General features: G+C 43.6%; 1 long non-coding RNA gene across 1 annotated transcript in view; it reads left to right on the top strand.

The window, feature by feature from the left end:
- The window catches only part of LOC141047434 (uncharacterized), a 30,314-nt gene that overhangs the window by 13,408 nt on the left and 2,828 nt on the right, over positions 1 to 14,078 (top strand). The gene's annotated exons all lie outside the window — the stretch shown is intronic.

Here is a 14,078-nt window from a genome sequence, read left to right as displayed (position 1 = left end):
TGGTACCCCACTTGAGACATTCTTCCAACTGGATGTGCAGCCATTTACCACCACTCTTTGGGTCCGATCACTAAGCCAGTTATGAATCCACCTAACAGTTGCCTTGTCCATTCCATACTTAGTCATTTTTTCAATAAGGATTGTATGAGAGACTTTGTCAAATGCTTTGCTGAAGTCAAGATATACTATATCTACAGCATTTCCTTGATCCACCCAATCAGTGATTCCGTCATAGAAGGAAATTAAGTTAGTCTGACATGACTTATTAGTTACAAACCCATGCTGACTCTGTTTAATCACTTCATTCTTATCCAGGTACTGACATACATGTTGTTTAATCATTTGTTCAAAGATCTTTCCTGGTATAGAAGTCAGACTCACCGGCCTATAGTTGCCTGGGTCCACCTTCTTACCCTTTTTGAAGATAGGAACAACATTTGCTCTTCTCCAGTCTTCTGGCACTTCTGTTCTCCAAGAATTTTCAAAGATTATGGAGAGGGGTTCAAAAATTTCTTCTGCTATCTCCTTCAGTACTCTGGGGTGTAATTCATCTGGACCTGGAGACTTGAATTCATTTAGGCTAGCTAAGTGTTTCCTCACTATCTTTCTGTTTATAGATATCCTGGATTCTTCTATTCCCTTAATAGGACAGTGAAGAACAGTTGATGTTACATTTCCTTTCTGAGAGAAAACAGATGCGAAATAGGAATTTAAAAGTTCAGCCTTCTCAGCATCCTGTCTTACCATTTCATCATTTTCATCCTGTAAAAATCCTATAGCATCTTTGACTTTTCTTTTACTTTTGACATATCCCCAAAATCCTTTATTATTGCTTTTGACATCTCTTGCAAGCCTCAATTCATTTTCAGCTTTAGCTAATCTGATTTGTGCCCTGCAGGTTCTGCAGACAGCATTATATTCTTCTTTAGATATGCCTCCCTCTTTCCATTTTATAAACATTTTTTTCTTCCTTTTTAGCATGTGCTTAAGTTCTGTGTTCATCCATCCTGGTTTCCTTTAGATGCTTCCTATTCTTCCCTCTTTTTGGAATTGTTAACAACTGTGCTTTGAGAATTTCATTTTTCAAGATTTCCCATCCTTCCTGGACATTTTTGTCTTTAAGGATATCCAGCCATTGGATCCCTCCAATTCTCTTTCTGAATCCCTTAAAATCTGCCTTTCTGAAATCTAACCTTGACGTCTGAGTCTTCACAGGTCTTCCGCCTCTAGTTATCCAAAATTCTAAAATAGCATGGTCGCTACCTCCTAGGGTCCCAGCCACTTTTACCTCCTCAACCATTTCCTCCCTGTCTATAAGGATTAGATCCAAGGTAGCAGTTCCCCTTGTTTTCTCCCCTACCTTTTGGAAGATAAAGTTGCAGCAAGAGAGGATAAGAATTTCCTTGACCTGTTAGTTTTGCCTGAGAGAGATTCCCAACAAATGTCTGGATAGTTGAAATCTCCCATGACAACTATGTCATATTTTTTGGAGAACTTGGCCATTTGATGCATAAAGAGTTCATCCATATCTTCAGCTTGCACAGGCGGCCTGTAGTAAATGCCTACAATGGTGTCCTTTCCATTGTTCTGTCCTTGTATTCTTACTCAAACAGTTTCCACAGAACTCCCAGTCTCTGAAGCTTCAATCTCTGTGCAGATATACGCGTTTCTAACATGCAATGCGACACCTCCTCCTCGTTTATCAAGTCTGTTTCTTGCAAATAAGTTGTATCCTTCTAGTCTTGTATTCCAATCATGTGTAGCGTCCCACCAAGTTTCAGTGATTCCAATGACATCATATATCTTTTCCTGTTTTAGTAGTTCCAATTCTCCTTGTTTGTTGCCCATGCTTTGTGCATTAGTATAGAAACATTTTAGTTTGTGATAGGTTTCTCTTTCTCCAATATTTTTATTAATTAGATTCTTTTGTCTTTGTTCTTCCTTTCCACTTCTAATAGCAGAGTTCTCAATAGCATTTGTCAGGTGTATGGCTTTTTCTGGTCTTTTGCTTCCCTTCCCATGTTGTTCTAGTTTAAAGCTCTCCTTACAAGTGTAGCAAGGCGACTTTCAAATACATGCTTTCCAGTCTTCGTAAGGTGCACCCCATCTCTAGCAAGTAGTCCATCGTATAAGTAATTCACTCCGTGATCCAGAAATCCAAATCTTTGCTGACGGCACCATCGACGTAGCCAGAATCTTATTCCACCTCCTTGTTCCATGGCCATCCACTGGGAGGATGGAAGAGAAGACCACCTGCGCTCCCAGTTCTTTCACTTTCTTGCCTAAGTCTTCAGAGTCTCTGCAGATGGTTTCCAGGTCATTTCTTGCGGTGTGATTTGTCCCCACATGTAGTAGCAGGAATGGGTATTCATCTGTAGGTCTGAAGAGTCCTGATATCCTGTCAGACACATCTTTAATTCTTGCACCTGGAAGACAGCACATTTCTCTTGAAGTTATATCCGGCCTGCAGATAGCGGCCTCTGTTCCTCTCAACAGGGAATCCCCCATGATCACCACTCTCCGTTTCTTCTTCACAACATTTTTCTTTCTCCATCCAGGAGGACTCTGAAGGCGTACAAGGTTGCTGTTTGTTGGCAAAGTCTTATCCTGATGTATTTCTTCATCGTTTTCCTGCGTGAGAGCCTGGTACTGGTTCCTGAGAAGTATGGGTGCTGACTGCCTCCTGATCCTCCTGCTTCTCTGGGTCACATGTCTCCATTCCTCTGTTTCTTCAGGTGCACTTCGAATTTCTTCACTTTCTGTAACATGAAGAGATAATTCTGCTCTGTCCAAGAACTCTTCCCCTTCCTTAATGATCTTCAACGTAGCTAACCTCTCTTCGAGATTTTGCAACTTTTCCTCCAACAGGGACACAAGCTTGCATTTGTGGCATGTGAAGTTTGGCTTTTCCACTGGTAAGTCTGTGAACATGTAGCATGAAATGCAGCTCACCAAATGGCTCCTGGCCTCTTCCATATTGAGATTTCTTAAAAACGATGGAAGATGAGCCAAAATTCGGCAACAGGATAAAATGGATCCTAAAATTTGTTGGGCAATTTCTCCTGAGTACACTGATACCTCATATGTGGTCATAAACCACTGTTTGGGCGCACGGCAGGGCTCAGAAGGGAAGGAGCACATTTGACTTTTTGAATGGAAAATATGCTGGAATATTTAGCGCTTGCCATGTCGCGTTTGGAGAGCCCCTGTGCGCCTAAACATTGGAGCTCCTCCACAAGTGACCCCATTTTGGAAGCTAGACCCCCCAAGGAACTTATCTGGATGCATAGTGATCACTTTGAACCCCCAGGTGCTGCACAAATTAATCCGTAAAAAAAAAAGTACTTTTTTTTCACAAAAATTATCTTTTAGCCTCAGTTTTTTAATTTTCACATGGGCAACAGGATAAAATGGATACTAAAATTTGTTGGGCAATTTCTCCTGAGCACACTAATACCTCATATGTGGTCATAAACCACTGTTTGGGTGCACAGCAGGGCCCGGAAGGGAAGGAGCACCATTTGACTTTTTGAATGGAAAATTAGCTCCAATCGTTAGCGGACACCATGTCGCGTTTGGAGAGCTCCTGTGTGCCTAAACATTGGAGCTCCCCCACAAGTGACCCCATTTTGGAAATTAGACCCCTTAAGGAACTTATCTAGATGTGTAGTGAGCACTTTGAACCCCCAAGTGCTTCACAAAAGTTTATAACGTAGAGCAGTGAAAATAAAAAATAATTTTTTTTCCTCAAAAATGATTTTTTAGCACGCTATTTTTTTATTTTTACAAGGGTAACAGGAGAAATTAGACCACAAAAGTTGTTGTCCAGTTTGTTCTGAGTATGCTGGTACCTAATATGTGAGGGGGAACCACTGTTTGGGCGCACGGCAGGGCTCAGAAGGGAAGGAGCACTATTTGACTTTTTGAAATGAAAATTAGCTCCAATTGTTAGTGGACACCACGTCGTGTTTGGAGATCCCCTGTGTGCCTAAACTTTAGAGCTCCCACAAAAATGACCCCATTTTGGAAACTAGACCCCTTAAGGAACTTATCTAGATGCATAGTGAGCACTTTGAACCCCCTGGTGCTTCACAGAAGTTTATAACGCAGAGCCGTGAAAATAAAAAATATTTTTTTTCCTAAAAAAAATATTTTTTAGTCCACAATTTTTTATTTTCACAAGGGTTACAGGAGAAATTGGACCCCAAAAGTTGTTGTACAGTTTGTCCTGAGTATGCTGGTACCCCATATGTGGGGGGAACCACTGTTTGGGCACACGTCAAGGCTCAGCAGGGAAGTAGTGACATTTTGAAATGCTGACTTTGATGGCATGGTCTGCGGGCGTCATGTTACATTTACAGAGCCCCTGTGTGCCGAAACAGTAGAAACCCCCCACATGTGACCTCATTTTGGAAACTAGACCCCCCAAGGAACTTATCTAGATGCATAGTGAGCACCTTGAACCCCCAAGTGCTTCACAGAAGTTTATAACGCAGAGCCGTGCAAATTAAAAATCATTTTTTTTCCTCAAAATAAATGATTTTTAGCCCGCAATTTTTTTTTCACAAGGGTAACAGGATCAATTCGACCCCAAAGGTTGTTGTCCAGTTTGTCCTGAGTACGCTGATACCCCATATGTGGGGGATGACCACTGTATGGGCACACGTCAGGGCTCGGAAAGGAAGTAGTGACATTTTGAAATGCTCACTTTGATGGAATGGTCTGCGGGCATCATGTTACATTTGCAGAGCCCTTGATGTACCTAAACTGTGGAAACCCCCCACAAGTGACCCCATTTTGGAAACTGGACCCCATAAGGAACTTGCCTAGATGTGTGGTGAGCACCTTGAACCCCCAAGTGCTTCACAGAAGATTATAACGCAGAGCCATGAAAATAAAAAAATCATTTTTTTTCCTCAAAAAATGATTTTTTAGCTCGCAATTTTTTATTTTCACAAGGGTAACAGGAGAAATTGGACCCCAAAAGTTCTTGTCCAGTTTATCCTGAGTACGCTGGTACCCCATATGTGGGGAGGAACCATTGTTTGGGCACACGTCAGGGCTCAGAATGGAAGTAGTGACGTTTTGAAATGCAGACTTTGATGGAATAGTCTGCGGTCGTCATTACGTTTGCAGAGCCCCTGATGTGCCTAAACGGTGGAAACCCCCCACAAGTGACCCCATTTTGGAAGCTAGACCTTCCAAGGAACTTATGTAGATGTGTTGTGAGCACTTTGAACCCCCAAGTGCTTCACAGAAGTTTATAATGCAGAGACGTGAAAATGAAAAAATCATTTTTTTCCACAAAAATAATTTTTGAGCCCCCAATTTTTTATTTTCCCAAGGGTAACAGGAGAAATTAGTCCCCAACAGTTGTGCAATTTTTCCTGAGTACGCTGATACCCCATATGTTGGGGTAAACCACTGTTTGGGCACATGTCGGTGCTTGAAAGGGAGGGAGCACCGTTTGACTTTTTGAACGCAAAATTGGCTGGAATCAATGGTTGCACCATGTCGCATTTGGAGACCCCCTGATGTGCCTAAACAGTGGAAACCCCACAATTCTTTTTTTTTTTTTTTTTTTTTTTTTTAATTCTTTGTTTTCATGTTTAATCCACACCATAAGACAGAACACCGTTTTACAAATACAGATGGTTAATTATTGCTTAGACGTCGGTCCAAGGTGATAAAAAAAAAAAAAGGGGGGGAAAATAAAGGGGGGGGGAAGTGGGTGGGAAAAAAGAAGAAGGGAAGGGAAAAGAGGGATACATAATAACTAACAATAACATCAACACAAAGCAGTCGTCGGCATCGACACTAGCAGTTAATGAGTGTATTATGAAAATAGAGTAGGTGAACAGTTCTATAAGTAACCTTGGAACCAGCTACCCCAAAATAAAGGCCATCAGGTCTAAGTAAGACTCATGTATTATCCGATCTCTCACCTCGAGGATTATCCCCCAGATATCTAGTCCACGGGGCCCAGGTCGACACATAAGATTTGTGATTGAAGATCTCCCAGCTAGACAGCTCCTCCAGAAGAGAAATCTGATTTATCTTAACATGCCACTCCTCCAATGTGGGGGGAGCGACATCTTTCCAATGTACAGCTATCAGTTGTTTTGCAGCACTTAGCATCAATGGGAGTAGGCCATGTTTTTTTGGTAAGAAATCCTTTGATGGGCACGAAAGAAGAACCTCCGTAGCCCTGAGATTAGTCTTTATTAATTGCAATTTCTTGAGAACTAGCTCGACACGTCCCAAAAATGTCTCAATTTGGGACAATCCCAGAATATGTGTGTATGATGTCCTCCAGAGTTGAGGCATCTCCAACAAGCATCATTATCAGCAAGACCCCTCTGAAAGAGCTTTGCGGGAGTCCAATGCCACCTGGTCAATATTTTATAAGAATTTTCTTGCAAAAGAACACACCTGGAGAATCCCCATGCACTAGATAGCATTCTAGATACTTGTTTCTCTGTGAACGTAGTATTAAGTTCCATTTCCCAGGAGTAAATAAATGAGGGCTTAAAATGTACTCCCGGAGAGATCAGATGTGAGTAAATACGAGACAAGATTTTTAGCCATAGAAGCGGGAGTTTGATCATGATATCTAACCAGGACCAGTTCGATTTGGTCGGGAATTTCTTCTTAAATTGCAGAAGCGTACGTCAAATGTGCTGGCACTGAAGAAAATTAGTTGGTTGACTCATTGCATTTGATGGCCAAACTCCTCCCTGTAATATTTTATTACCGTAAAAGCTATTCAATGTATCTCTAGGGAGGGTAGACCATAGATTATAAGGATCCTGAAAATCAAAATCCAATAGAAACGGTATTGAGCTAATCGGCGTTAATGTCGAAGGAAAAGTGTCCTCCGGTAATTCCCCCAACATCGATCTTTTGATACGTAATGTAGTAGAAGTTATCTCGTCCAGTCTAAGAGTAACCGGTGGTTTAGCCCTAGTCCAGAGATAAGGCAAACCCCTCGGCCCCAGTAAAGCCAGGCTGACACAAGCTCCCTCCCCACCCTCAGTGCAAGACACCACCTTTAACCATCTGCCAAGGTGGATTGCTTTATAATATAATAAGGGGTCTGGAACTCCCAATCCACCAGAGGAGACTGGGTAAGTAAGAAGCCTATAAGGCAACCTAGCCGGTTTAGATTTCCAGATAAATTTTCCTATTAGTGACTTTAATGACCCGAAAAAGGTCAGGGGTATCTGAATCGGTACCATATTCATGGCATACAAAATGATAGGCATGATATATGCCTTAAACACGTTGATGCGACCCAACCAAAATAAAGTGGGTAGGTTATATTTATGCATCAGATTGGTAACTTTCTTCAATAAGGGTATGAAATTACTTTGAAATAAGTTAGTGGGGTCCCTAGTTATGAATATTCCTAAATATTTAATAGAGCCATTAGCCCAAGAGAAGGGAGTCTGCGTACGAAGAATGGAAAGTTGGGAATGAGGGAGAGTGATATTTAACGCTTCAGATTTGGCTAGGTTAATTTTAAAATTGGAAAGGGAGCCAAACTGTTTGAAAAATTCGGAGGATGATCGGGAATGCCTGAGATGGGTTGGATATGAGGAAAAGCAAATCATCTGCGAAAGCTAGCGTTTTAAATGTCCCCGGGCCCACCGACAACCCCTCTATGCGTTGTTCTTGTCTGATGCTTTGTATCAAAGTTTCTATAACTAAAATGAACAAAGATGGGGACAGAGGGCATCCCTGCCTAGTCCCATTGTGAATCTCCAAACTTTTTGATAGGGTGCCATTTATCCTGACCCTGGCCGTCGGTTGGGAGTAGAGAGAGAGGACTGCTGTTATATATTGAGGAGGGAAGCCGAATTTAATCAACACCTGCTCCATGAATCTCCAGCACACTCTGTCAAAAGCCTTCTCGGCATCCGTTGACAAGAGTACCAAGGGGATCTGCCGGGTTTTGGCAAACATTATAGACTGTATGACCCTAGTGGAGTTATCTTTTCCTTCCCTACCCCTCACAAAGCCCGCCTGATCCGCATGAATCAATTTGGGTAAAAAGTTGCTTATTCTACCCGCTAGTATTTTAGCCCACAGTTTTATGTCCGCATTAAGTAATGAGATTGGTCTATAGCTGGTGCACAAGTTGGGGTCCTTACCCTCCTTCGGGAGAACCGTAATATATGCCTCCAGTGATTGCTTAGGGGGAAGCTGGCCTTTCAAATAGGAATAAACAAGGTCACCAATTGAGGTAAGAATGATTTTATAAACTTTTTATAATATATAATGGGGAGACCATCCGGGCCTGGGGCCTTTCCATTTGGAATGGTGGAAAGAGTATCCAAAATTTCTTTAGGGGTAACCGGAGCAGTTAACAAAGTTTGGCCTTCCGGGGTTATTTTAGGTAAAACTAGTGGAGTCAGGAACTCTCTAATTTTTTCTATAGCTTTTATTGGATCTTGCATACTATCTGGTATGCTTAGATTATATAAACTGTCATAAAAGGATCTAAACTCCTCGGCAATGTCAGCGGTCTCGAAAATTGAGAAGCCATCCAGAGTTTTGAGTTGCCTAATAAACGTCCTTTCCTGCTGCTTTTTAAGCAATGAATACATAAGCTTACTGCTTTTATTGCCATGGAGATAGAACCTCTGTTTGCATCTCATATAGGTTTTGGCCGATTGGATATTTAAAAGATTTTTTAGCGAATTTCTTCGGTCCGTCAGTTCAGTTAGTATCTTAATTACTTGAGATCTCTTATGCAATCTTTCCAAGGAATTAATTTGGTGCAAAATAGACACAACCTGTTTTGTCCTTTCTTTTTTGAGATGGGAACTCAAAGCTATAAATTCTCCCCTCATTACCGCTTTATGTGATTCCCACACCACAGGTATGGGTGGGCCAGAGTGCAAATTTGTCTGAAAAAAGAATTCAAGAGTGTCAGTCAGCTTCGTAATGTGGGAATCTGAATCTAATAATGTCTCATTAAGCGACCATGACCTGGCTGGTCGCGGAAGGGTTTCTATGCCTATGTCGAGAAAAATAGGAGCATGGTCCGATAGTGAGATAGCGTCTATGGTCGCATTTTTGACTAATGAGAGGTTGGTTGTTTGTATCAATATACAGTCAATTCTATGATAGCTACCACACGGATGGGAATAAAAAGTGTAGTCTCTGCCCGAAGGAGAGAGTGTCCTCCAGGGGTCTATCAAGTGTAATTCTTGGAAAGAAAGGTGTAGTTTTCTCAGTGCCTTTTGAGAAAGGGTCGACTTGCCCGTGGAAGTATCCAAAGATGGATTAAGTGGTACATTAAAATCTCCCCCCATCAGCAATAAACCCTCAGTAAATAGTTTTAAGGTATTCATTGTTTTGCACAGCCATCCAATCTGATTCTTGTTTGGGGCATATAAGTTACATAGGGTAACTTTGGTATTGGCAATAAGGCCCTTCAGTATAATATACCTTCCTTCGGAATCTGAAAGGCAATCATGCAAGACAAAAGGAACATTTTTTTTAATAGCAATACTCACTCCTCTAGACGCCGACCCACCTGTACTATGATACCAGGTCGGGTAACGAGATCTGGACATGTCTGGTACTCTCCCCACTTTAAAATGTGTCTCCTGTAGAAAGACCACACTAGCCTTTTTTGCATGCAGAAGGTTCCATACCTGATTTCTCTTACACGGGGAGCGTAGCCCCTTTACATTATACGAAGCCACTACGATAGTGGCAAAATTTTCCTTGTCACCCATAGTAAATTAGATGTTGCAAAAGAAAAAATAAATGATAAAGTGTCCCATGCCGACGGACCACAAAAAATACAAAATGCAAGGTAAAATAACAGTAACCAATAGATAACAATAACCAACTACCTGCCTGCGGCAGGAGCAGGGGGTCCAACATGCCCCCCATGACAGAGCAGGGAATCACATCCCCAACACACGAGTAGCACATGTTAGCTTATACGGCAGTTAAATGAAAGCATCAACACCTAGGCAGGTGCCAATCAAGGCAAACTAAAGTGATCCAAAACATTGCAAAGTTAAACCAAAACTACTGGGTCCAAATGCAAGAAAATACGACTAGACCGAATAAAACAAAATTCAGGGGGGCATCTCTTTTCTTGCCCCAGATTTCCTTCGCTTAGGGGGCATGCGTCTCTTCACTGAGGCCCAATCCCCCTGACCTCCTGTATAAGCGTTGATAGGAGGAGGTGTGCGAAGATCCATATCCAAAGGTAACCATGAAGGAATATCAATAGAAGCAATGTCAAAAGTGTCCCATATTTTGCTTAAGTCTTCGGGACTCCTCACTGTTACTTGTTTGCCATCCCCATTTACCGATATTCCAAATGGAAACAGCCATTTATAGAGAATTTTACGCGAGCGTAGTATTTCCAATAAGGGTCTCAGGATTCTTCTCTTTGCTAGGGTCGACGGCGCAATGTCCTGGTAGAGTTGGATAGCAGATCCTTCGTAGGCGAGATTTTTAACATCCCTTGAGGCAGACAAAATAACATTGGTGTCCACATAACTCAATAAGCCACAGATCACATCCCTCGGGGGTTCAGAGGGCTTAGGCTTGGGTCTGAGCGATCTATGGACCCTCTCTATTACAATTTGGTCGCATTTTTCTTGCGGGATTAGGAGGGCAAAGATTTCTTTTGTGGATTTTTCCAGTATTTCTGCAGAGACACTTTCAGGCAATCCTTTAATCCTTATATTTTTTCTGCGACTTCTATTCTCTTGATCTTCCAAGGCCAGAAGAGAGTTATTAAGCTGTGCTCTGTTTTCCAAATGGTCCCTCATGGCATTAGAGTGGCTAATGAGAGAGGACTGAGATGATTCAAGGGACTCCACTCTGTTACCAATATGTGACAGATCTGCTCTCATACCAGATATCTCTGTAACCAAAGGTTTTAATGCTTGGGTCAGAAGTTTTTTAAAAACTGATCTAGAGAACTTCCCAGAGTCTGAGTGGGTAATGTCGCTGCCTGAGACATCTTCACTTGAGTCCGAGTCCTCGACCTGTTCCTCTACCTCAGCATTTGTATGTAGCTTTTTTGGTGTGGGCCTAGCCGACCCAGGTTTATTTTTCAAAAATTTCTCCATTTCGCTTTGCCTGCCTTGATGTACCCTAGTATCCAGCGGTTTTGCACGCTCTTTATTAGATTTGACCATAATGCTGAATTAAAGCGTGCATTTAAATCACTCCTCGTGCATTCAGGGAAAGTCTATTTATGCATGTTCATAGGTGAAGATAACCTCATGCGTCTTAAAAGGTGGAGCGCTGGCATTAGTAGATAAGGCCCTGATATGGTGCCCTATATATAGAGTTTCTCACTGCTGTGGTATGGGATCAGGCCGGTCTTAGCGTCTCTGGAAAGGGGGAGCAGTACCCCCCAAACCCCCAGTCACTATATACAGCAGGAGCGCCCGTCCCAGTCACCAGGAGCACCCAGCACTGCGGCCACCCTCTGATCACCAGCCAGGCTCCTGCGACCAGCTCACCTCCCTCTCCTCCGGTAAGCAGACCTTCTCCTGTAAGCAGACCTTCTCCTTCCTTTCTGTAACGGTCAGCGGTCTCTCCTCCAGCATAGGCCGCGGCCCTCCACCCCCTCCAACGGCTCTCCGCAGTCTTCTGGCCCACGCAGCTCAGGAAGAAACAGGAAGATGCAGCAAAGATGGCGCCTGTCCACCTCCGGCGCCAAGGCCCGTTCCCTGCGACCGCTCTCCTCTCAGAGAGCCGCGGTTCCTTCCACGCAGTCCTCCACCACTCTCTCCTGGTCCAGCTCTCTCCAGGGGGCACACAGACACCCCCGTTGGGGTCAAAACAGGGCTCACTTCGTGGCTGGCAGCGGGAGCAACAGCACAACACGTCCTCCCCACAAGCGATCCAGACCACGCCCCCGGAAACCCCACAATTCTAACTTCAACCCTAACCCCAACACAGCCCTAAGCCCAACACATCCCTAACCATAACCCTAACCCCAACACACCCCAAACCCTAATTCCAACCCTAACCCTAATCCCAACCCTAACCATAACCCTAACCACAACACACCCCTAACCCTCTTTCCAACCCTAACCCTCTTTCCAACCCTAACCCTCTTTCCAACCCTAACCCTCTTTCCAACCCTAACCCTCTTTCCAACCCTAACCCTCTTTCCAACCCTAACCCTCTTTCCAACCCTAACCCTTGTTCCAACCCTATCCCTCTTTCCAACCCTATCCCTCTTTCCAACCCTATCCCTCTTTCCAACCCTAACCCTCTTTCCAACCCTAACCCTCTTTCCAATTCTAACTCTCTTTCCAACCCTAACCCTTGTTCCAACCCTAACCCTCTTTCCAACCCTAACCCTCTCTCCAACCCTAACCCTAATGGAAAAATAAAAATAAAAATATTTTCTTTATTTTATTAGTTGTGCCTACCTATGGGGGTGATAATCGGGGGGTTTATTTACTTTTTATTTCATTTTGATCACTGTGAGAGTGATCAAAATGAAAGAATGGAATCTGCAGCCGGTAGATTCGGGCAGGTGCATTGCGCATGCGCCTGCCATTTTCCAAGTTGGCGGCGCCCACGATCCGGACCCGCGGGACACCGGGAGCGACAGGGGGACTTAGGAGGTACCAGGGGGGGTGAGGGGGGATCGGAAGCTGGCGGGGAGTGGAGGGAATGGGAGGGGGGAGCAGATGACGACAGCGGCAGCAGATCGCCGCTGTCATTCAGTGGCGGGGGGGGCGATCGCCGGTGTGGGGGGTCGGATCGGTGTCTCCAGCCATGTCTGATGCTACAGCAGCATCGGCCATGGCTGCATTGTAATATTTAATCAATTTTCATTGATGAAATATTACTATCGCTCTGATTGGCTGTTTCACTTTTAACAGCCAATCAGAGCGATCGTAGCCATGTGGGGGCGAAGCCACGCCCCCTGTGGTGAATTACAAAGCCCCCTGTATCTGCTGGTCAGGTGACCTTTCATTGACCCCAGTCACCCGACCCGAAGGGGGGCTTTGAAGTCATGACACAGGGCATGCGTCATGGGTCGGATTGGCACCGACTTTCATGACGCGTACGCTGTGTCACAGGTCGGGAACCGGTTAAGCAAGTCATTATACAATGTCCAATATGCCAACATTCACAGAAGCGAGAAGTACCACACACAGTTATGGGACACATAGCAAGGGGTCAATTACCTGCACAGATTTGGCAGATGGATTTTATTGGTCCACTCAGTGAAAGCAGGGGATGCAAATACATTTGTACAGCTGTAGATACATATTGAGGACTACTGATTGGTTTCCCCTGCAAAGCAGCTACACAATGGAGTACACTTAGGACTTTAGAGATTATTACCCAATATTATGGAATTCCATTACAAATACAAACTGACAATGGGTCACACTTCCCTGGCCAACAAGTAAAAGACTATGCTAATGAGCATAATATTCAATGGGTATATCACATGCCATACTATCCACAAGCTGCAAGGTTAGTGGAGAGAATGAATGGGATCTTGAAATCCACATTAAAGAAAGTGCACGGTGTAGAAGGAGAATATGGCCAGTGGAGAGACAATTTAAGTGAGGCATTACAAATCATTAACAACAGGCCTATTACTGATTCCATGACACCACTAATGAGGATGCTGACACCAAACCTTACAGTACATGAGGCACATGTGGTACATACAATTACCTGGTGGAAGATAACTCAAGACACCAAAATCCCTGAGAGGGCAACTCCTTTGTCTGCGGGATTAGATCTCAGTGCAATAGAAACGATTGTTGTACCTCCAGGTAAGACTGTTCCAATCTCAACGGGATTAGGGTGTCAGATACCCAAGGGACATTATGGTCAGTTGGCCACTCGCTCTAGTTTTGCTCTAAAAGGGGCAGTAGTGGTAGGAGGAGTCATTGATGCTGACTATCAAGGGAAAATTAAAGTCATAATAAATTTGGGAATAGAGCCATTGGTTATTGCTAAAGGACAGAAAATGGCTCAAATGTTGGTGATTCCAATTGATATTGCTCAATCAATTGAAGGACAAGCTCCTCTAGAACTGTCTATGAGGGGGG

Source organism: Dendrobates tinctorius, unplaced genomic scaffold (genome assembly GCF_039654945.1).
Source record: "Dendrobates tinctorius isolate UK_male_01 unplaced genomic scaffold, ASM3965494v1 ptg000127l, whole genome shotgun sequence".
Classification (NCBI taxonomy): domain Eukaryota; kingdom Metazoa; phylum Chordata; class Amphibia; order Anura; family Dendrobatidae; genus Dendrobates; species Dendrobates tinctorius.
The sequence above is the reverse complement of the archived record's forward strand: the minus strand, read 5'-3'. Positions and strand labels throughout refer to the sequence as shown.